Below are 23,406 nucleotides of genomic sequence, written 5' to 3'. Positions count from 1 at the left end.
GTCATTCCCAACTAATGAAATGCTAATACTAATAACTAGTGTAGGAGCCCCGGGTCCAGGGCCTTCCTCAAGGGCTTTGAAGGGTGCACACAGCAGTTTGCTCGACCTAGGACAGTTAAGGTGTTAAATGTAATCTAAACCCGAAACTACCTCCTCCCTGAGACTCCCTGAGATACTGTTACCTACAAGATAATCTATAATCCTCCCCTCCTCCCTGTTGACTACAATCAATCCCTCCCTACATTGCACGACCCCACTCCCTGCCTTATGCTCTCACACCCATTGGAATGTCGAGCCCTTATAACCAGTTTATTCAGCCCCCCCAAAGTGCAGCCCCCCCCCCCAAAGTGCAGAGTATCTTCACGTTCAGCTCTGAACTCACCGCCACAGCGCATGTATCCAGGCAACGTGACCTGACTTCCATTTTTCCTTGTAAGCAAGCCCTGAATAAAAAGTTCATGCTTCTGAACATGCCGGCGTCTCCTTTGGTCTCTCAGCAGCAAAGGCCCACTTGGGCTATAAGAACTAGTGACCCAGTTAGTATGCATTGATATTTGAATAACTGAATTATTTTATAATGGGGAAAAAAGCCTACTTTATCTTCCTTCACTTTCTCTCCCTGTTGGCTGGAATGTGGGCATAACCTCTGGAGCATGGGCCAGGGGGCACTGCAAGTGGCAAGTAAATGCTGGGAAGCTACGTGCTAAAAGAAACCTGGGTCGCTGTGACACCAGGTCACGCACGGAAAGCTAGTCTGACTACATTTGTACTTACCGTATTTAGTGCAATAAGGCATCAGCATCTGTCACCGGCAGAACTTGAACAGCACCTATGACTTACTGACAAATCATGGGGAGAGTGTTCAGAATTTGTTTTAATTGACATCTCTGTGGCATTTCACATTTGTTTGACCTTCTGTTTGAGGCATTTCTTTCATCTGTTTCCTCATTCAAGAAATAGTTAAGTAAGTGCTAAGAATTACTTTGCACTAAGCACAGATGTACGATGCTTGGAAATTCTTACACTCTTGGTGTTCAGAGACTAGTAGAAAATGGACACACTGGTCAGCCAAACCCTGTGATAGAAATGGAGTTGTGACTACCCTAAGGATGGAGCCCCAGGAGAAGGCTGCCCCTGCTGTAAGCAACTAGACAACTGGATAAATCAATGAAGTAACTCTCTTAGACACTGGACAGCTGGCGGGGCAGGACTGTCACTCCTGGGAGAAGGGAAACAAATGGGCTGAGCTGCGGGATTATCCCAGATTACTGCCTAGGCTGTTTCCAGGCTGTGGGGCAGGAGGGCACCCCACCAGAGGCTGCCAGTCCAGATCAGCTGAGGAGAAAGAGATTCGAGTTTGGAATTTGGGGGTGCCAGGAGGCTAGAATTTATGGAGCAGAGTATCGGAAAGGAGTGTTCTGAAATTCTGCAGCGCGACCCCCATGAAAATTGGGGTGAGCACTGATCTGTGCTGAGACTACCTAAGAATTAGGGAAGAATCGACAGAAAGCAGAAGGCTGAACCCCCCACAGAGCTCACCCAGGGCTCCCGCCAGCCTGGTGGGCTGCAGGCGCCGGGGACGGGTCGCAGGGGGAGCTGAGCACACCCAGGGCAGGTGAGGCCAAGGGCACAGCTGACACTGCAGCCAGCGGCCACCCGAGGAGCTACACTCAGGTCCGTGCAAGTGGTTACCTTCAGGGACAGTGGAAGGAAGAGCGGGCAGAGGGGGCAGCGCCCGTAGTCCCTGCCCTGCCCACCACCCTTAATTTAAAGAAAAACTTGCTAAAATGGCATAGGAAGAGGAACAAGAACAGGTGACATTCTTTGAGCATGTATGTACTGAAAACATTACTATTCTCTTTGGGGTGGAATCCTCCTCTGCCAGGGCATTCAGCTTGGTGATGTTGTATATTACATATCATTGCATACTTGTGTGTGTGCAAACTACTTGGGAATATTTAGATGGTAAGAATCTCATAGTATGAACTCACCTATATGTAGTAACAGCATGAAAGTCTTTCTCTTTTATATCTGAACAGGGGAAATGCAATTGCAATGAAACTCTAGGATGTTTCATAGAATGTCTTCATATCATGTTTGTTGGTTTGTTTTCCAAGTTTTTACCTTTGGTACTTCAATTTCTGATAGACACTAAAAACTCAAGATGGATTTTTATTTGCCACTGTGAAATGGAAAACTGACTACAACTGAAGGGGTTAGGACAGTTAAGCCAATTCCATTGGCTTTTGTAAAAAGCTTAACAGAAATAACCTTCTGAAGTTGGGGAATGACTTTTTCTCCACAAATGAAAAAGGCATTATAAAAAGGTATTTACTGGGTTCATAAAATTCAAATGAATATATTATTACCACATTTCACAATATTAAAAGACAGATGATGAAAGAAGAAATGAAATACTTGAAAGCAAATTGACATTGATCATCAAAAATGCTAGAAATAAAAGCCCTAAAAATTTCACTGGTATACCAATTAGAATTTTATTACAGTTCAAATGATTATTGTAAAACATGATATAATTTGATATGAGATTTCATTTTTCCATTTTCTCAAGTAAAAGACAACGCTTAGCCAAGAATACTTAAAATTCTAGTCATTTGTCAAATGTCTGATAACCTAAAATAAAGCAAACTGTGAAATAGTTATACGATATAGTTAGTCAATAAGGTTCTGGTTAATTTAACTAAATTTCAGTGCACTTTATCTTCATTTTTTATCTAGTTAACTGAAATGAACAAAAACTATCTTTTATATCTATAATACTAATCATTGGAAAAAGAATTTTATCCTGACATCTACTTTGTAATCACTTCAGTTCTATAAAATGGGAGCAGAAGCCAAATGAACCTTTCATTGCTTGTGTGACTGAGATCACCTATAAATTATTCAAAGAAATTGCAACTGTCTGTAAAAGTCAGGCCTACAGGCAGATCACCAGACAACAAAATATTTCATATTTTTCTACATCCACAACTTTTTGTCATTCATGTGCTGAGTTAGAGAAGCAATCATTTCTTTTAAGTACATGACTGTCGAGTTATCTTTCTCCTTCCCACACACTGCATGACCTGTTTTGTTAAGCAACCAAACAACACTGCTTTTTCCATATTAATTCTCTTTATGAAATTAAAGCACATTCAATATGGCAATACTAAAATAAAAATGAGTTTTTAAATCATTTGCTTTGTGGTAGTTCAATTTTACCCAAATAAGTCAAATGTAAAGAAAATACTCATTGCCATTCCTAAGACATGAAAAAGAATGCCAAATTACATTTTTACAGTCAACAGAAGTTCTAGTTTGATCACTGTTTATCTTCTGGGCATCAAAAGTATTTGTTTCTATCTTTATATTAGAAGGATAAATTTACATGTACTATTTAAAAATTACACAGATAAATTTTTCTGTAAAGATATGCCTTCGCACTCAGTATTACTTTAATGCTAATTATAATTTCAAAATATTAGTAATCGAGTGTTACAAGATGAAAAAGGTCATAACTATGAGGTAATTAGTAATATAGCAATTACCTTGGTAAAGACTAGAAATACATGAAAAGGATAGATGGAAATATCTAAATTGGCAAAGATTTTTTATCAAAAGCAAAGTTTCAGAAAAAACAACTGATTTTATTCATACCAAAGAAATTGTACAAATTAAGTACTAATGTGCTTTAGCAGATTTTAAATCCCAGCATTCCTCAGGAGGAAGGTAGTAAAGAAAACCCTTAGATTACTGAAAATTCTGTGTGATGCTGTATCTTCAACTAGTTCAGCATCAACCCAGTCTTCAGGAGAAAAATCTTGTCCCCATGATATTCCCTGGAACTGTTTGGGCCCAGCAAAGAACCAAAAACCGCATTAAATCATGTGTGAATGAGAAAAAAAAACAATTATGAACAAGAGGATGCTCCCTGGCTTCCCTTCATCTTTTCTCTCTGCTCTCTCCTGACTCGTTTTCCACTAGAGGAAACTTTTGAGGAGAAACTGGGCAACTGCACTGTGATTGCCACATGTGAGCAGTAATCACACTGTCCCTGACCTTGGAAACTCATCACACTTTCAGGGTATTAAAAAGAATGGCAGGTGTTAGAAACTTGACATAGAAAAAATGATTGATAGACTTGACAACAGTAAAATGAAAACTTTTCGTAGCATGAAAGACACTCCAAATACATTGAAAAAAATCAGAGATGCTCAATTTTAGATCAAAATATTGATCAGTGAAAAAGAAGAGAATACATTAACAAGCGTAGCTGCGTCAGAGAAACTTCTGCACTGGAAAGTCATAACTACAAAGCTAAAAGTAAAGCTAAATGGGTGATACGCATCCATGACTGATACTGGAATCATCCTGAAAGCTTTTAAAAATTGCCAAAGCCCAGGTCCCATCCTTGACCAATTAAAAGAGAATATTTAGGGGTGGTACTGCCCTATGATAATAAACAGTTCCTGCAAATAAACAAGCCCAATATGACAATGCAATAATGGGCAGAATACATAAACTAGCACTTCACAGAAAAAGAAATATATCTACTAAAAAGATGCAAAACTGTTTTCAATCTTTCTAAAAATCAAAGAAATGTAAATTAAACAAGGCATCTTAGTTTCCAGTATGCTATGAAAACATACCACACAATCAGTTTCCTTAACAACAGGAATTTATCAGCTCACAGTTCCAGAGGGTGGAAGGCTAGCTTCCTTCTGGGCTGGTAGTGTTCTGGTTGACCAGCAGTCCTTGGGTTCCTTGGCTTTCCTGTCACATGGCGATATCCTCTGCTTTTTCTTCCAGGTTCTGCTGACATCGAGCTTCCACTCCTCCCCATAGCTTTCTCTTTATAAGGTCTTCAGTAATAGGATTAAAACTTACCCTCCTTCAGTTGGGCCATACTTTAATGAAAAACAATATCTTCAAAAGGTGATGGGTTCACACACATAGGAAGGGATTAGGATTAGAACATGTTTTTTTGTTTTGTTTTGTTTTGTTTTGTTTTTCTGGAATACATGACTCAGTCTTTCATACAAGGTATAATTTTACCCTTAGATGAAGAATATTAATAAGACTGATAATACCTAGTATTTAGAAATCAGGGGGAAATGGACACTTATATATACTGTTGATGAGGGCACAAATAGTTTGGAGAAAAATTTGCTGATAGCTATCAAAATCTTAAATCCTCAAAGTCTTTGAACCTATAATTCAACCTTTTGTCAAGAGTGAGCATGTAAAAATGTGCAGGAGAAGCTCTTCTAGCTGATGTGGACCTAATGGCTAGAGCAGATGAGTGGACAGGCTCTTTCAGCTGCAAACTATGGCCTGCCACGTGTGGACCAGATGGCCACACTCTGGCTTCTTCACACACCCCTGCTCCTGCCAGGGAGCTCTGTGCTTACCAGGTCAATGTGTGTGTTCCCAAACCTGTTCTGCCACCGAATTTTAAATTGTAATTATGTAATTTCACTAAATAGCATAGGCACCAGAATTTATACATACTGGAAAAAAATTTTTGAAAGATTTGTGAAGATCTAAAAAAATTCAATGACTAAAAATATATAGTCAAATTGGATGAAAAAGATTAGAAGAATCTAAAATTATTCTGCAAATAAATTGTTAATATGTTTAAATTCTCATTGTCTTGTCTTGTAATTCTTCATTATGATGATCATGTGATTTTCCAATCACAAGTTCTGATTGCACCAGATAAGAGCATGTCTAATCTACATGCAAATATTTATTGTATCATTGTTGGTGATAAGGAGCTGGAATCCAAGTTAATGAATTACAAAGAATCAGACCTATATGAAGTGCCAGGAAAAGATATTTAAAATAAATTGCTAATTAGAAATCCAAAAAGCAATTTGTAGAATATGAGGTAGAATATGAAACCAAGCTTTTGTTTGAGATAATGATGTTCAAATATAGACAAAGCAATAGTTAAGTATCTAAACAGAATTAAAGGTGGAAAATGTGCAGCTGACCATAGATAGTGATTTTTCTATTGTTCTTTAATTTCCTTTTTTCTTGATAGACTGTATTATTTAAATACATGATTTCTGAAAAAAATCATTAGCATTTGTTTTCAAATAATCTGTGCCAGTATAATCAAACTTGTCCTATTTTTTGTTTTTCTATAAGTGCTTTATACAACAGCTACTATGTTTGTGTCAAACTAATACAAATTATTTCAAATAAATGATATTCCCCATCTTTATCACCTTTGCTTTTGGAGACTAATGTTTGAGCATATAAAGTTGCATGGCAGAGCCTTAGACTTCAAGTAATCTGTCAGTCATTTAAATGTGGATTAATTATGGGTTGGCACCACTTATCATTTTCGATCAAGAGTGTTTGATGAAATAATCAGTCATCTGTGTCTGCTTGGAGAAATTAGCACACATGCTTATTTGTCAAAACATCAAACTGAGTCTTTCATCCTTAAGTCCTGTCTTGTGTAGCTTGTGTCAATAGCTCTCAACTTAAGAGGGGTGCTCTTAGCTAATTCTCAGCGTAAGATCACCCTTGAAAACATGCCTTATATATATGTTTCATTAAAAATTAAGTACAGTTAGAACACAGGTTGAAACCACACTAAAGCCAAGCAGGTGTGTGTGTTTTAAAGACTATAGGCATTCCTTTATTTAATAATTATAAAACATAAAGCAAAGTGCTGTGGGTATAGGAGAAATAAGCCATAAATTATCCCCAATTCTCCAGACAGTGCTGAGCACAGAGACACATTTTAAAATCAAATCAAATCTATAAATATGTATTAATATTTATCAAGATCACTATATGTATAAAACTTTACCTCTAAAATTACAAAGAAAGCTAATGGCAAAGTATATGCAATTGGCAAGCACAAATTACAATCAATCAATGTCAAACGTCAACATATCACTCACACACACAAAAAAAAAGTGATACCATCAATCCACAAATAGAAGGATCTAGGGTATAAAACGCTTTTCCCAGAGTGGGGTAGAATTTATGCTGATGCAATGGACTCTTTCTTCCAAGAACAATTCCATCGTTAAAGCGCAGTTTTTTATTCAACTGTAAAACATGAGTCCGGGGTGAACTAGTAAAAATTTTACCCTTCTTTAAATTTTATTGTCTGCTTCTTAAATAACCTTCTCATAGAAATGTGTGTAGATAAAATGAAAATGAACCATACCAGGATTTTTGTTAAGAATTATTTGAATGTAGATTAATTAAGCTTCAGTCGAGTAAAATAAAATAAAATAGGCTTCAAAAGAAATCACTACTCTCATGGACTGGGAAATATAAAATCGATCCCCTAAGTGAGAGGTAGTAGTGTTTTAAGTTCTAACTTTCATAGAGTTTAAAATTAAGATAAACAAGAAAAGTTTGATAAAAGAATATAACCACCTGCCGAACGCGGTGCTCTTTCTTCAGCAGCAGCTGCACGCGGACCTGTCCCCGCGCGTGGCCTGGAGCTGGGCCTGGGGCCGGGCCGGGTGGTCACCAAGGAGGCGCAGCCGGGACAGCCGCGTGGACACTGGTGACAGTGTGAGTGGCGGGGACGTCTGCGTCCTTCAGAGCGGCTGGGGATGCACCAGGACCCGGGTCTGCAGAGCCGCCTCCACGTCCAGGGGACCGCACGCGCCCTGCGCGCGCCCCTTTACGCACGACTCGTGGCCAGCACGCAGTGGTTGCCAGGGCGCACCGCCGCGTCACCGAGGACCAGCGCGCGTCTCCGGGCCAGGACGCCGCGACGTTGCCGGGGTGATCTGCGGCTCCGCGGTGGGTTCGGGAAAACTGCATCTCACCCGGAGCCACCAGAACTTGTGCTGTCTCACCCACGGGGTCTTCTCGGGGCGGCTGTTTCCAGAAAACCGGGTCGTTACAAACAGTTCCGCAAGGAGACAAACGGAACACCGCGCCAGACGCAGGTGCTGATATTTCGGTGATCTTGGCGGGAGCCTCCGGAGGCTCACGCCGGTGACTACGTCTTCCCTTGCCGCGTCAACTTCAAAATGGGAAGTGTCCAAAGGCTGCTCTTGTCTTTGTCGGCCTGCTTTTTAATCTTAGGACTCAGCAGTGCTAAAAATGCATCCTTTCTTTGGAAATTGCACCCACTGATATGAGTGAATCTCCCTTTAAAGTTTGAGACCATTTATTTCCAGGGATTTGTTTGTTTTTGTTTTTGTTTTTGTTTTGATGGGGGTTGTATTTGTTCTTAAAATGAACTCGCTTAAATGAGAAATGTTTGTGTTCTTTTGACTAGTTCTGGCAGGTGACCTTTTTTCTTTCAGTGCTGTGAGGCCACACCTTTAAGTATATAATTCTGTTATGGAAATGCCTAGTTTGTATATTTCAGGGGTTGCCAAAAGTGGCTCCCAATTAAAGCCTCATGTGTTGCCATGTGATGGTAATAACTATGGACATTTGGGGTAAAACCTTGTGTGGAATTAAACTTTTACTTTTGAGAACATCTCGGAAAATTTATAATTCCTTGAGGGTTTTTGTTTTGTTTTGTTTTGTTTTTAATTTTAATTGGTAACCAGGGTTCAAATAAACCACCTTGGTTATTATGCTTAATTTGCACTAAATTTTATTTAGCTTAAGATGGCCACTAACATTTCCTTTTTGATAGAAGTTTAGACACATGGGAGACAACATGGTTCAGTATGATTTTTTTTATTACTACTTCTGAAAAACATGTTTTAATTGTCACTTTCCTGAAATTCCATGTCTTAAAATCTCAAAATTGTGTTCAGTAATAGATGTGATTTAGAAAGCATTTTGCGATGCAGTCTCTGAGCTTGGTGCCATAGTGTCACCTCCTCTGCGTTCAGATGGAAGTGGAAGATACAGGCTGATTTCCAGGTCTTTGGTGTGCACTTCACACTCTATTCTATTGTTCTTTTGCATCATATTTTTAGCTATAGCTTTTACTTTTCATTTTTTTCCGAATGATTTCATGTTGCAAATTTTGCCAAAATAATGACTCCCTTAAATCCCTTCAAATTTACTAGTCTGATCCTTATTTTGCCTTTGACATAAATAGGAAAGACAAACTTTTAGGAAGCCCACCAAATGCATGTGAACATTTTTTCTTTATTTTGATAAAATGTTCTTTTGCCCTTTGTAATTAGAAGTAGCAAGTCCCTAAGAGACTGATTATTTTAACTAAAGTTTTTACCTGAAAAGTGTAAGGAGAGGCCTATAAAAAAAGTCCAAGTAAGTAAACATTGCTTCATTAAGATAATGTTCAAAAATGACCCTAAAGTAAAGGCAGTGGGGAGGTGCACTGAGGAGTGTGTTCTCCGGGAGTTGGCTTTTATGATGTTCTCCGAATTGTTGGGCCAAGTGCTGTGTGGTTTGTGAATTTTATGATACACACATTGGTGACACAGGCAACTGAACAATTGAATTTAGCCCCAAAAGAAGAGAATTCACCTATATGGACAAAGCCTAGGAATAATACAAACTTCTCTCTCTTCTGCTGAATCCTACAACTCATAGCGAATAAATTCTCAGAGTACTCTAAATTCTGTGGATGGAAACTATCGAAATCACTAACAAACTTGGACAGTAATAGTTAGGGTTTTGAACTTCCCTACAGCAGAGAGTGAATGGAAGTTAGAACATAACATTTTAGTTGTTGCAGAAACTCACATTTTACCTTACCTTAAACAGGCTGTTGGGAAAAAATTACATTGTAGCCTGGTAAAAGCAGCTATGCAATATAGATTGACTATATCTAGAAAGAATTGGCTTGAGGTGTGTAAAGAGCTGATTTTGATGCTATGCATTTTTTATTTTTGATAAATGTGACATGTCTTTTTTATAATTTCCTTGCTTAGATAAATGGAAATTAATTGTAGACATGCATATGTAGACAGAATGACACACATGTAGATAGGTTGACATGAGTAAAACCAGTTGATTTAGAAGTAATCATTTCAACTGAGATGTTTAGAATCTAAGAATGTTTAGAGCTACTTTAAAAATAAAAATCTCTAGAATTAAAAATGAATATAAAATTCTGTCTTGTCATGCTTTGAGTTAGGAAATGGTTGTTTCTGCCATTAATTAACCCCACTTATGTATTTTCAAGTACTTAGGGATACATTGCTGGACTAATTTGACCAACTTAGATTCCCACAGTGGGAGTGTCGACGTTGACTGTTGGATGCTTTCAGTTTGGCAAAGATGATGAAGACTTCTCACAGCTTCATCACACAACTTTCACCTTCCTTACTGTTCGTGGTGTGAACATTTAACCGAGATCACCAAATATTTGGGTCCTGTCTGACTCTGCCAAATGTGGGCAGACTTGGTATGTAACTAGGCAAAAAAGGAGATCCAGGGAAATATGAATATGCCAAAATTGTTTAGCCTCAAACTTAAACTGTATCAGCAAACTTAGAGATGTTCATACTATAACTTGCCTTTGTTAGATATCACACCAACTATATTAACAAATATACCATTTGCAGTGCTTGTTCTGGTTTAAAATATGGAATTCTAATTTCCTCTCATATTGTGCTGAAACATTTCAATAAAATCATGTTGCTATCTAAAAACAAACAAAGACAATATAAAGAAGAGGAAAATGTCAGCAAGGAGGTGTGGAATGTAAGGGAAGCTGATTCCACTAATAAATATTAAGAGTCTATTATGCTCTATATGCCTGGTTATCTAGGGAGCAAGATATCTACTTTCATGAAGTTCCCTAATAAAAACATTTAAAATTGTAAATGTCCCTCTGCATTCTGCTTTAGTTGTGTCCCTCAAATTTTATATGTTCTATTTTCATTTTCATTCAGTTCAAACTATTTTTTTTAATTTCCCATTAATTTATTCTCTAACTCATAGATTATTCAGAAGTTTGTTGTTTAATTTTCAAATATTTTGGGTTTCTCTAGATATCTTATGGGAATTGCTTTCTAATTTAATTTCATAGTCGTCATAAAAGATCTTCGGTGTGACTTTCCCCCTTTAAATTTATTGAGGCTTGTTTTGTGAGGTATTATCTGATCCATCTATCTCTGAATGAACCAGCTGAGCTTGAACTGCAGTTGTTGAGTGACAGGATTTGATGGTCCATCAGCCGAGAAGGATGAGGATGAAGCAGAGTGGAAAATGATGCCATCTATTTTTTTATTAGCGCAATTTCCATAACCAAAATGAGAAACACGGGAGGAAGTTCAGGGGTGTGGGATGTGGGGTTCGTGGAGTCTCATGGAGCACACACATGGGTCTGCTGAGGAGCGGAAGGTGTCCTGGGCACACTGAGTTTTCACCAAAGTACAGAGGTCCAGGTACAGTTTGCTAAGCAGATAATGTTTTAAAGGGGGTGTGTGTGGGAACAAGGACTTTACATTACCACAAAAATTGTGAAATATTTAGGCATAAATCTAACAAAATATGTACAAGAGCTAGATGAGAAAAACTACAAAACACTGATGAAAGAGCTCAAAGACCTAAATAAATGAAGGGCCATTCCATGTTAGTGGATAGGAAGAGTCAATGTTGTTAGGATGTCAGTTTTTCTAAGCTTGATATACAGATTCAAACACAATCCCAATCAAAATCCCAGCAAGTTGTTTTGTGGATATTGACGAATTAGTTCTAAAGTTTATAAGGAAAGGCCAAAGGACCAGAAGAGCCAATGCAATCCTGAAGAGGAACAAAGCCAGCGAACTCACACTACCTGACTTCAAGAATTCCTAACAAGCTGCAGTGAAGAAGAAAGTGTGTACTGGAGAAAGAACAAATACATCAGAGGGACAGAATAGAGAGCCCAGAAACAGCCACACAAATACAGTCAACTCATCTTTGATAAAGGAGCAAAGACATTTCAATGAAGAAAGTTTCAACTAATGGTGCTGGAATGAGTGGACATCCATGTGCAAAGTAGAAGGAGGAGAATCTAGACACAGACCTTGCACTTTTCACAAAAATGAACCCAAAATAGATCATAGACCTAAATATAAAATGCAAAGCCATAAAACTTCTACAAGATAGCGTAAGAGAAATTGTAGGTGCCCTTGAGTTTACCCTTAGACACAACTCAAAAAGCCCAATCTAGGAAAGAGCAAAGTGTTATTGGATTTCATTACAATTTAAAATTTCTGCTCTGTGAAGTTAAGAGACTGGAAAGACAAGCCACAGGCCTGAAGAAAATATTTGTAAAACACCTATATGGCAAAGAACTTGTAGCCAAAATATACAAGAATTCTCAAAGCTCAACAATAAGAAACAACCCAGCTATAAAACAGGCCTAAGTACTGAATCAAAGAAGGTATACAGATGGCAAATGAGCATATGAATAGAAGCTCAACAAATATGTCAATAGCGAACCATAAATTAAAATGACAATAAGATCCCTTCACACTCCTACTAGAATGGAGAAATCCCAAACACTGGCAATGCCAAATGCTGGTGAGTGTGTGGAGCAACGGGACTCGTTGCTGGTGGAAAGGCAAATGGTCCAGCCACTTTGGAAGTCAGTTTGGTAGTTTTTACAAAAGTAAACAGAGGTTTACCATATGATCCAAAAATCATGCTCCTAGGTGTTCACCAAAAGGAACTGAAAATGTTTTCATTCATAAATCTGCACACAAATGTTTACAGCTGTTTTAATCATTAACTGCCCCAGATTGGAAGCAACCAAGATGCCTTCCAGTAGGTGAATGAATCAACAAATGGTGGTACATGCATACAATGGACTATTATTCTGCAATAAAAATAAATGAGTTCTCAAGCCACAAAAGGAAGTGGTGGAAACTTAAATGTATACTGCTAAGGGAAAAAAGCCTGTCTGAAAAGGCAATATATACTCTATGATTCCCAAATATGTGACGTTCTGGAAAAGGCAAAACTGTGGAGGTAGTGAAAAGGTTCGTGGTTGCCATGGTTGGGGGAGGCGGGAGGAGGTGGGAGGAGTGAACAGTTGGAGTATGGGGCATTATAAAGACAGTGAGACTACTCTGCATGACACGATATTGCTGGATACATGGCATCATATATTATTTCAAAATCCACAGAACTATGCTCTACTAACAGTGAACCCTATAGACTTTAATTATTAATACTGTATCAATATTGTTTAATCAATTGTAACAAATCTGCCACATTAATGTGTGTTAGTAATGGAGAAATTACATGTGGGGGGAATATATGGGAATGCTCTGTACTTTCTGTCCAATTTTTCTGTAAACCTGAATCTGCTCTGAAAATAAAGCTTATTATTAAAAGAAAGACGCAAAATACAAGGTTATGTTTTCTGGCTCAATTCTTGAATTTTTATTGTCATAATTTATACATGATACCAGGCCACTTTGGCATAATTTTTCTGATCTTTGTCAATGTTGCTGTATAATGATAAATAACTCAGGGAGGAGTTGATATACCAGATAAATTCTAACATTTTCAGTATAAGGATAACATCTGATTATATGTTTACATATATATTTGAATATCTCTTGTAGCATTTGTCATTATTTCAATCAGTATCTAGAGCTTATTGTCTTCTGATGGGAGAAATTATTGGTGACAACTGTCATACAATTTTTTTTTATTATTTCACTAAAAATGCAAGAACAAAGTGGCAAATCTGTTAGATACGGCACCATATTTTCAAAGGCTTTACCACACAGAGGTATTTAAGAGCAGGGCTCCTCTTGGGGAAGACCTTCCTTTCCAAGAGACAAACATGGGACTCCGTGAAAGGAGGAGAAGTCACTTGGCCACTAAGTCCGATCAGCGTGTGACCCACGGAACTCCGAGTCACGACAGCTCTTCAGGTCTTGTACATGTAGGTGCAAAAGCCTTATCTCTTTATCAAATCACAGCTATGAATAATTTTTCATAGAAAATAAGAAGCATTAGTCTTAGCCTCCTTAACCAAATATGCTTAAAGTCCTTGAAATCACAAGGCAATTTGTCTGGGATTGGGAGTAGTGACACCTAATTAGAATGTTAATTAAGCTCAGTAGTGATACCACATTGGTTTATACATTCAAACTAATTTCAGTAAAGTAAATTTAACCAACAGAGATTATTTACTTTGTCACCACCCACTGTCATATAAACCAAGAAGGAGGATATTTTGAGGTTGGAGAGTGACTAGCTAACTCCCCCAGCTTCCCATTAAAGATTCATTAACAGAAGGAGAAGGACAAAGAGGAGAAGAAGTACATCAAATCAAAATTTCTGACTTCCTTGGAAACTGGCTTTGCCAAGCCTCAGAAAGATTTTCTACTAATGAAGCCATATTAGAGTTCCTGAAAAGAAACGAGCAGAGCCTCACCACAGCATAACAATCCCAGGCCAAAAATCCTGGAAGTCATCCTTCTGCCATCCCACATCCCTTCCCAAATATTTTCTTTGTTTCTTATCTTTTGGGTGAGAGATCTCTACTTGCCCCTAGCTTGAATCCATTAATCAGGAGTTAACAGATCCTTTTACAAATTGCCAGGGCTCACCTTGATCTTTTACAATAGGAAATACACAAGTGTGACTCAAAGACCGAAGAAATTGACAACAAAATAAACTAAGAAGATTTTAGTATGGCGATCAAGTGATATAGTAGGAGTGTGAAATGTTACAACGTTCAAAGATAGGTGGGGGCTTCGAGGTTGACATATTACACAGCGAGCAGTCATGAAAGATGTAGGTGATTTCCCAACACAGGAACATGCAAACCCAGTGCGGGCGAGGCACAGAGCTCCCAGCAACCAGTAGCCATCCATGCAGGCAATTAGTACTTCAGATCCCAAAAAGGAAAGTAGGTAGCCCTAAAGCAGTGACAAAGGAATCGCCATTTGAGGTTGATTTTCAACAAGCTGGCATCCTAAGATTTCTGACACACTGATTCTAAAGCACTGATGCTAAAGAGAAAGCAAGTGGTAAGATGCCTGCAAAGAACCAGTGTGTTGAGCCGAAGACTATACTTCCAAAGTTGCACAAATCCCAAGATTTCTCCATCTATTGCCTAAGTTGAATAGTCTTTACTTCTAGGAAAACTACCAACCCCGCATGCATGCACTCCACCACAATGCATCTTAACCTTCTCTCTCCACTTAAAAGCATTGCTTCCAGGTGTGGTGGCAGGACTTACGGCATGCAAATTCCAGGAGTAATTTTATTAGTCTTCTATTATCAAGTTTGGGGAAATACCCTTCACCACTCTAAGCCAAAGAAGGAAATTTAAGAAGTTGTGTTACGGCTATTTCCTTTCCAGTTCCCCTAATCGATTTCATTATGTTTCCCTGATTAGACAATGGAAGAAAGGTAGCTGTTTCAAGTATTCTCAGCTCTTCCAAAATAAGGTCTCTGGATATCTCTAGCTCCTTAATCAACCTCACTTTATACTAGTATTGTGTAACTTGTCCAAGTTCACAGAGTTTGTCAGTGGCAGGGCTGGTTCTCAAACTTGGACTCAGAAACCCAAATCAATATAACTTCTTGCCTTCTCTACCATAGGATTTGGGATCAGAAATAATTCTAATACACTGGTGTATTTTCAACATTTCTAGAGCTATTATACATTTTAGATCTTTTCTTGCATGCTTCCTGAATTCAAGGAAAATTATGATAGCTATTTCTGACATTTCCAACTTCTCTAGTACTTTCTCAAAAGCCCTCATGTATTATGCTAAGGTTAAGACAGCTTTCAATTGATACCATTCATAATTTTAACCTAAAATATAAGAATATGTTTGATTTTTTTAAAAGACCCAGATATAGATACTTAATACTTTCCTGTTAAACAGAAAGCCCTATTTTTATTACCTAAAGTAGCATAACTGGTATATTTCATCTTGCGTCAATATCAATACAAAATATGGGCCACTGTCATCTGAACAATACTCTGATCACATGGAAGGCTAAACTTAAGTAAATTTATGAAGTTTGTCTTAGGTTACCTATTCTCAAAGTCTGTACAATTTTCACAAATTCTTCCTAGCCGATTGCCCCCCTCCTCTCTAATCCCACTGACACTCGTGTGTTCGGGGCACCCTGAACTTCCAGCCTGATGGAAGCATCCACTGTTGAGCCTGAAATGACTTCCTGGCAGGATGATAAATGCATAGCATTCTGTGCTGAGTCACCCTAAGGGATGGTATCAGGCAGATACAAACAACATCACCACACCAGGACCCAGGGAAAGTGTAGGAGCCAGAGTAAAGCGGCGAACAGGTAAATTTCAACACGACAAGAAAATGTGAGAGGTGAATCATGACTTAGAAGTACAAGCCTTGAATGGCCCCAAATCTCAAACATGAAGAAGAAGCATGGGGGAATCCCAAGAAGCAGTAAAGAAATGGGGCATTGTGTCACTGAAACAGAAGAACAGGAAGGAAAGTGTTTCTACTATAACTATGTTCAAAGTGCGATAGTGTTTAAAATGGAGCCCACCACAGTCTTTCCACACTTGATTGTTATTTGGCAAAGCCAGTCATGCTCATGGTTTTGCTCGGTTAAGTCTTGATCTCTCTCCCTAACGATCCTGTCTGAATTGCACCCCCTGCATTCGATCGTGCAGATTTCTGACCTCTGGTTTTATTACAGAATGTGTACAACACTTGTTCTTTCTGCCTTCTGTCTTGCACCGTAACGCCATTCATCATGAAAAGTGATCAGATCTCAGGGCAGGGCGGAAGCAATTCTTCAAAGGCAAGAAACAAGCACTCTTTTTTTCCATCCCCCCTCCCTTCCTCTAAGTCCCTTTGTGTGCTCTAAAAATAGAAAAAATAAATTTTACTGTTAATAAAACAGTGGTCAATAATCTTTCCTCTCTTTCTTGAGACCCCTGTGCCCTTACTGTAAAATGCATGTCCTTAACTATTTCTAATAAGAGAAAGCAAACATTTACTGTTGGGTTAAAAATGCCATTGCCTCATGTTACACTAGGAATGATTTTAGAAGAGGAAATGAGATTTAGGAGAGGAATGAGATTTTATGAGATTTTATGATTTTATGATTTTATGAGATTTTATGATTTTATGAGAGGAAATGAGATTTAGGAGAGGAAATGAGATTCCATATAAGGAGGCCCTGCTTTCTCCACCTTGTAATTCAGAAGACAATAGTCATGCAAAATAAGGTTTACTTCTAATAAAGTAAAACCTCTAGATTTGGATAAACTCATTAAGAGTCTGTGAATCATTCAAGTAAGTTATATTTCTCTGTGCTAGCAACGTTGGTGGCAGAGGAGGAAAACTCATTGATTTTTCAGTCTGGATCCAAGCTCACTATGAAACCTGAAATAATTTTCAGTAACTTTTATTATACTGTTGTTATTTTTTTTCATTTTTTCCCTTTCTCTCTTCTTTTAATGATGACTATTTATATCCTTAACCCACACTCATCAATTCTAATGCATTTTAAATGTAGCTTTTATTGCAAACAATAGTTTTCATATTAAATATGAAAATAGATATTTGCAAAGGATAATGTGTGCTTAGCTAGAGATCACCGTAGAAAGCAGATGAGTTGCCTCCATTGCGACATGACAAGATACTGAAATCCCTTTCTCTGAATAAAAGATCACTTATCCGAGGTTGAAATGTCCCCAGGGAAAATAGCCATCTCTGGCAAGTCATTTCATTCCCAGCCACCTTCTTTTCTTTATCTGTAAAGAAAAAAAGAAAAAAGGGTTTAAGCATTTAGATAACTTCTGAAGTCCTATAGAAATGTTTTTCTCTATTTACTCTAGGTAAGATTAGTAATTATAACCTCCTCCAAAACTCAGATACATAATACATGTCATTGAATTTGCATAGAGCTATGTAGATAAAGTATTGACTCCAGAGTAATCCTCAAGAATAGATTTGTAGAGGAACTGAACTGTATGCTTGAAAGCATAAGACTGCATTAAAGTGAGGCCGGGGGCACCACAAGCTTCCCCCAGTGTGTGTGCTTACCCAGTTTTAGCCCAGAGGAAAGAAAACAAAGATGAAGACCCAGAGAGGTTAGGAAGAAAAATTCACTCTCCAGGAATGCCTTATGGCCAATTACTCACTCAGTTTTTTAAACTTTATGTTCACTGATGTCACTGTATTTTAGCAACAGAAATTCCTTGATTGCGTTATCTCTGGCATCTCCAGCGTGGTCTGTAAACTACTGCCAAATCAACATTCCTCAAAGTCAACACTGTTTCAAGCCATTTCTCTTGCTAAGGATCTCCTGCCTTCCTGAAATTAAAATCTTACTCTTTCCATACTTTTGGAAAGCAGTGGTTCAACCATAACAAGCAGACCACAGCTCACACGAGGATTTGTATTCTCTATGTTCATCTGCCAACTAAGAAATTGGAATTCAGGACACACTTTCGCTTAGGGATAAAGTTCCAACTACTGGACCCATAGCACTCAAACTTATACTTAATTCTGAGAGAAAATGCATTGGTCTGGTAGTTGGGTTCCCAGGGATTTTCATCACATCTGTGCAGTTTCTCCTTGCTGGTATGAGAGAAAATAATCCTGGAGCAAGCCAGGGTCACAGCCATGATTTTTGAAGCAAGCAGGAGAAGGAAATGAGTCTGTCTAGTAGGTTGTCTCCCAGAAGGGGCAAGGAATGGACAAAGGTGTGGATGGGTTTCTCCTGCTGCCAGGGGTTGGCGGGGGCAAAGGGAAGGGCGATAGGGACAAGGCTGAGAACAGGGCAGATACGAGCTTCCATAATGTCGAGTGAGAAAGGAAAGCAATTCTACTCTGCTAAAGAAAACAAAGCCCCTGCAGCCCCAGCGGGGAGGAGCCAAATTGGGAGTAGCTCACATTGGGCGTGTCTTAAGAGGAACTTCCTCATTTCAATGACCTCTGGAGCACCCATTTCTGATGGAAATTTAATCTAGTTCCTTTCAAGATTCTCATTCTAAACCTATGATTTCTTGATTGTTTTCTCTGAAAGCTCGGTACCATTTAAAGTTTAGACTAGTACTCCACTTCCCATCCTCCCTTCCTGCTTCCCCAGGGGTCAGTCTAAGCTCCCTGATTCTGGGTTTTCTCCTTGTCAATATGCTGCTGGCCTTTTCCTCCTCTGGCACAGACCACCTCATCCTGTCTGTCTCTTTTCTGTCTTTCTAGTGTCAGGCCTTAAATAGTTCTCCCAGAGAGAGCTCTTCCGTGCTAAAGATTATGGAATCTCAGCTGTTAAATTGAAAAAAGTACTCTGAACCACAGAACGGCAAAAGACTTTTGGATATAGATGTGAGCCACCTGAGGAAACAAAGGAGATTTTGGAGAATTAAAAGGAAAAGAGTGGGAAGTTGTATAGACACCTTCCACACACCTCCCAGAAACAGTTGTGGGCTGGGGGTGGCAAAAAAAAGGACTACATCTTACGCCATTAGGTTTGAGGCCAAATTGTGCTGGTAACCTGTTTCTTGTCTCTAATTTTCAAATCATTTTATCAATTTACAAAAAATTTGCTGCTGGAATTTTTGCTGAAATCTCAAAGTGAAATAATAAATTTCATTATTGTTTAGAGACATTTAAATGGGGTCTTCAGTTGATTGCAACTAAAAACACAAACAAGAAAACTTGTTTTAAAATATATCATTGCTAAATATCAGTTCGCAAAGGCAAAACTTATATACACAGAAGAACCAGAGGTGTCTAGTCCAATTCCAGCTAGAACATCAGCACTTGGTCCTTTCCCAACCTCTCCGCCATGTTGAAGGGAAGGAGGGTCTGCTTGCATCTGTTCATAGCGATTCCTCAGAGTTTCACTCTTTTCCTGACTCCAACGTCTCATGGACAGTGATGAACTTTTGCCTACTCGATGCCCAGACCTACTTGAATATACTTGTGACATATTTTGAGACATACATGAGCTGTCTCCTGGGCACTCTATACTCTTTTGCAATGTGACCGATACCTTCTTTCTGCCATTTTCATTGCAAAGTACCCTCCAGTAAACTATTTCCAGAGTCCCCCTTGGCCTCCCTACTGTCTTTATTCCCTTACGATGAAAATACCTTGCTTTCCCCAAGCTCTCCTTAGGCAGCGGCCCTCCTGACTCACGTTTGGGGATGATTCATTCTCTATACTGTCACCAGTAGTTCCCCATCCCAAGCCTGCTAAACCCTTCCTCCTAGTAAAGGTCAGTCCCCAAACTAGTGCCAGAACAAAACCCCTTCTTTCTTCCCCGGTAGCATCTGTATCTGCTATTCCTTCAACTGATTACATCCCACTTCACCTCGGCAGCCCCCACTGTACCAACTGGGGTTTAAGTTTGTTCTCCTACCACCATCATCCCACCGCAGTTTGAAACATTGCAGTTTCAATATCTCTGTCTCCATTCTTTACTTCAAGACAGGTAAATAATCTGGGTGACTATATTTATAATCATTTAGTACTTTACAACGAGAGATCAGCTCTTTATGTTTTAAACATGGTGCTTAATAGCACTAAATTACATACCATTGTCTTTAATTATATACAAATTCTCTACCTCTTTTTATCAATATTGTTGGATGGCAGAGCTTTAATTATTTATTACCTATATTTAACATAAGATTTGTTAAAATTGGTAAAAATGAACAGATATAACGCTTGCTTTGGACAGTCATACATTACTTTCCCTAGTTTGAGATAATTTAGACAACAATTAATGTATTTGATTGTACATAGTCACATATCATTTAGAGATCAATGTTTTCTCTCTTCTGTTCTAGAAAAATAGAAGACTTTATTTCTTAATTTATTGAAATATGTTCATCTTAAAAGGAATCAACTCTAAAACTAATAATGCTAATTTATAGCTTAAAATATAGTCACCAGGATTATTTTATATAAATATATCATCTCTGATTTCTGTTTTTTTCCATTAATATTACAAATTAAGTTTGTTCTCTGCTCTGGGGAAGTTCTGGTGTGATACAAAGTAACAAAGCATCATTTTATCTCTACAAATTAGGGTCTCCTACTTCTCTGTACAGGGAAGAGAGAAAGGTAAATCACTAGAGTGATCAACACTTAATATTGAAAAAGAAAAGATCCTATAGCTTTTTCTCTTCCTTTAAAATGAATCTTTTAAACCTGAATTCCTCTGTTCCATTTTGAGAACACCTTTTCTAGTTCTTTCCCGAGCCATTCCACACCACCTCTCACTCCCTCACTCAACTAAATTATGAGCCACACATAACTTTAAAGCAAAATTCCAGGAATCAAAAGAGTTTTTATTTTTTACTACCCAGCACTGAGAACCCAATGGCTCTACTTTGTAGATAGGTAATTACAAAAATTAGCACTCTGCTTCTGCCAAGAGCTACCTGATACCGTAATACTCAGGGAAGTGAACATTTTGCAATTGCCCCTGTTCTAAAGGGTGATAATTTAAGTAGCTGCCCAGAGGGGTCCTGTGGTCCCGCCCACTGGCAAGAGGAGATGCCCCGCACACCTGAGGAGGGAGGCTGAGGTTGTCATGGCAACACTGAGATTTGGCAAACTGCTCAAAAGCAAAAGCGGTTCTGTGACCCGGGAATGCTGCAGCGGGTCAGAGCGCGCGAGGGGGAGCGCGTTGGCTCTCGGCTTGTAAACTGAGGCTTAACTCAGATTCTCGCCGTTCCAGCAGCTGGGACTTCCTTTTCCTCCGCCATCCCTATCACCTTGAGTATTTGAAAAATGTGCACCATCCAATCAATAGCAAATGCATGTCTGACTTAGTTTATAGCAGTGGGTCACCTGAAAAAAAAAAAAATAAATAACTGTTTATTAACCACAAATGCAGTGACATCTGAAACATAATACGGGCGTAGGAACTGATTCCAGTGGTTACTCTAATTGAAAAATAGTTTTGTTTTGCCTTTCTCTTCTTTGGGGAATGGGGAAAATACAGGTGACAAATTATGTTTAGACTCATAAAATTTTAGATCTGTGAACAAAAAAATCTTAATTGTTGATCTTACATCTGAATGAACACATACTTATAAAGTGAAGGTGAAAAGCCTTGGAAAGCAAAGCTCTAACTTCCTTTTCCCCAGAACAGAGGGGCAGAGTGAAATACTGTCTAGAAATTAAATTAGCACAACAACAGATTATGCACCTTATTCAATATTTGCTAGATCTCTGTAGAGTGAAAGTTTATAATACTTTCTAGAGCCTCTGCAGTGTGGGTCACACTGTACTTTCTTATCAAATCAGTGTTCAAAATATCTGCAAGTCACTAAGCCGAGCCTTTGCAGGTAGCCAGGGCCTGCTTGGTCAGCCGTCTGATAACGTGGGCTCAAAAGTTGGACGCATTTGCTCCAACACCGCTTCTGGAGCCCGAGGTGCTATGTCAAGCTGTATGTGTATTATCACGTTCTAGATGATGACTCTTTTGAGAGGGATGGAGGCAAGATGCAGGCAAAAGGGGCTGTGAACACAGAGGCAAAACTGAGGACATGCCAAATTCCCAAATCAGCCCATAAGATGTGGAGGGCGAGGAAGTGAAAGACCCGAGGGCCTGAGGAGGGTGTTTCAGGAATGAGGTTGGAGAAAGAGGTTTGACCATGGTGTGAAGGCCAAAGATGAGTTAAGAAGGGGTGGCATAAAGGACTTTATGAAGTAGAGAGGATGGAAGTTGGAAATAGAGCCCACCCTAATCCAGTTTGGCCTCCGCTGAAATGTTCACATCTTCAAGAATATTTCCAAATAAGGTCACAGTCGCAGGGTGAAGTTGAGCACTTCAACATGCCCTTTGGGGGAGACATAATTCAACCCGTAAGAGGAGACCAAACGAAAGGGGGTGAATAAGGACAGAGCCAGCAGGAAAGCAGAGAAGCAAACATAACAGTTACAATGCCAACAAACACCACTATTTTTTCAAGGACTTCCCAAGCACCCTCTAGTCAGTGATTGACCAAACCTTGTCAAGTTTCCATGTGCCCTAGACTCACCTCCAGTTCCCTTAGAATGCCCCACTCACAGACAAGGAAACCGAGGCAGGGAAAGGTTAAAGAACAAACGCCAAGGTCACACAACGGTTAGAGAGGTTTTGAATCAAGTTGTCCTATGAGTTAATGAATCTTTTTAGCAGCAAATGGATCCTCTATTTCCCTGCTTTCTGTAAAAAGTACTGCCTTCATGAAAGTAGAAAAAGTAATGAGTCTTTTGCAATACTTTTAATTAATTTCACAGTATAGCAAAGAAATTGTGGCACAGTGTAAGAGAGATTCATTAACAAGTGTTGTGTCCTTACATTAAGTTAGGTGCTGAAAAAGGTTTATAGAGTGTTAATGTTTTTCTAATTTTATCTCTGCAACCCCAGTGCTTAGCAGGATGGACCAGGAAGACATAAAATACACTGTTGAATGGGGAGGCTGGAAGTCAACCAGGCCAAGCTTCTCATTTGACAGTGAGGAACCTGGCACCCAGCATGGTCCTGTGACTCGACAGGTGTGCTGGATTGAATCGTGCCCCCCAC

The sequence above is a fragment of the Choloepus didactylus genome, chromosome 7 (assembly GCF_015220235.1).
Source record: "Choloepus didactylus isolate mChoDid1 chromosome 7, mChoDid1.pri, whole genome shotgun sequence".
In the NCBI taxonomy this organism is placed as follows: Eukaryota; Metazoa; Chordata; class Mammalia; order Pilosa; family Megalonychidae; genus Choloepus; species Choloepus didactylus.
The sequence above is the reverse complement of the archived record's forward strand: the minus strand, read 5'-3'. Positions refer to the sequence as shown.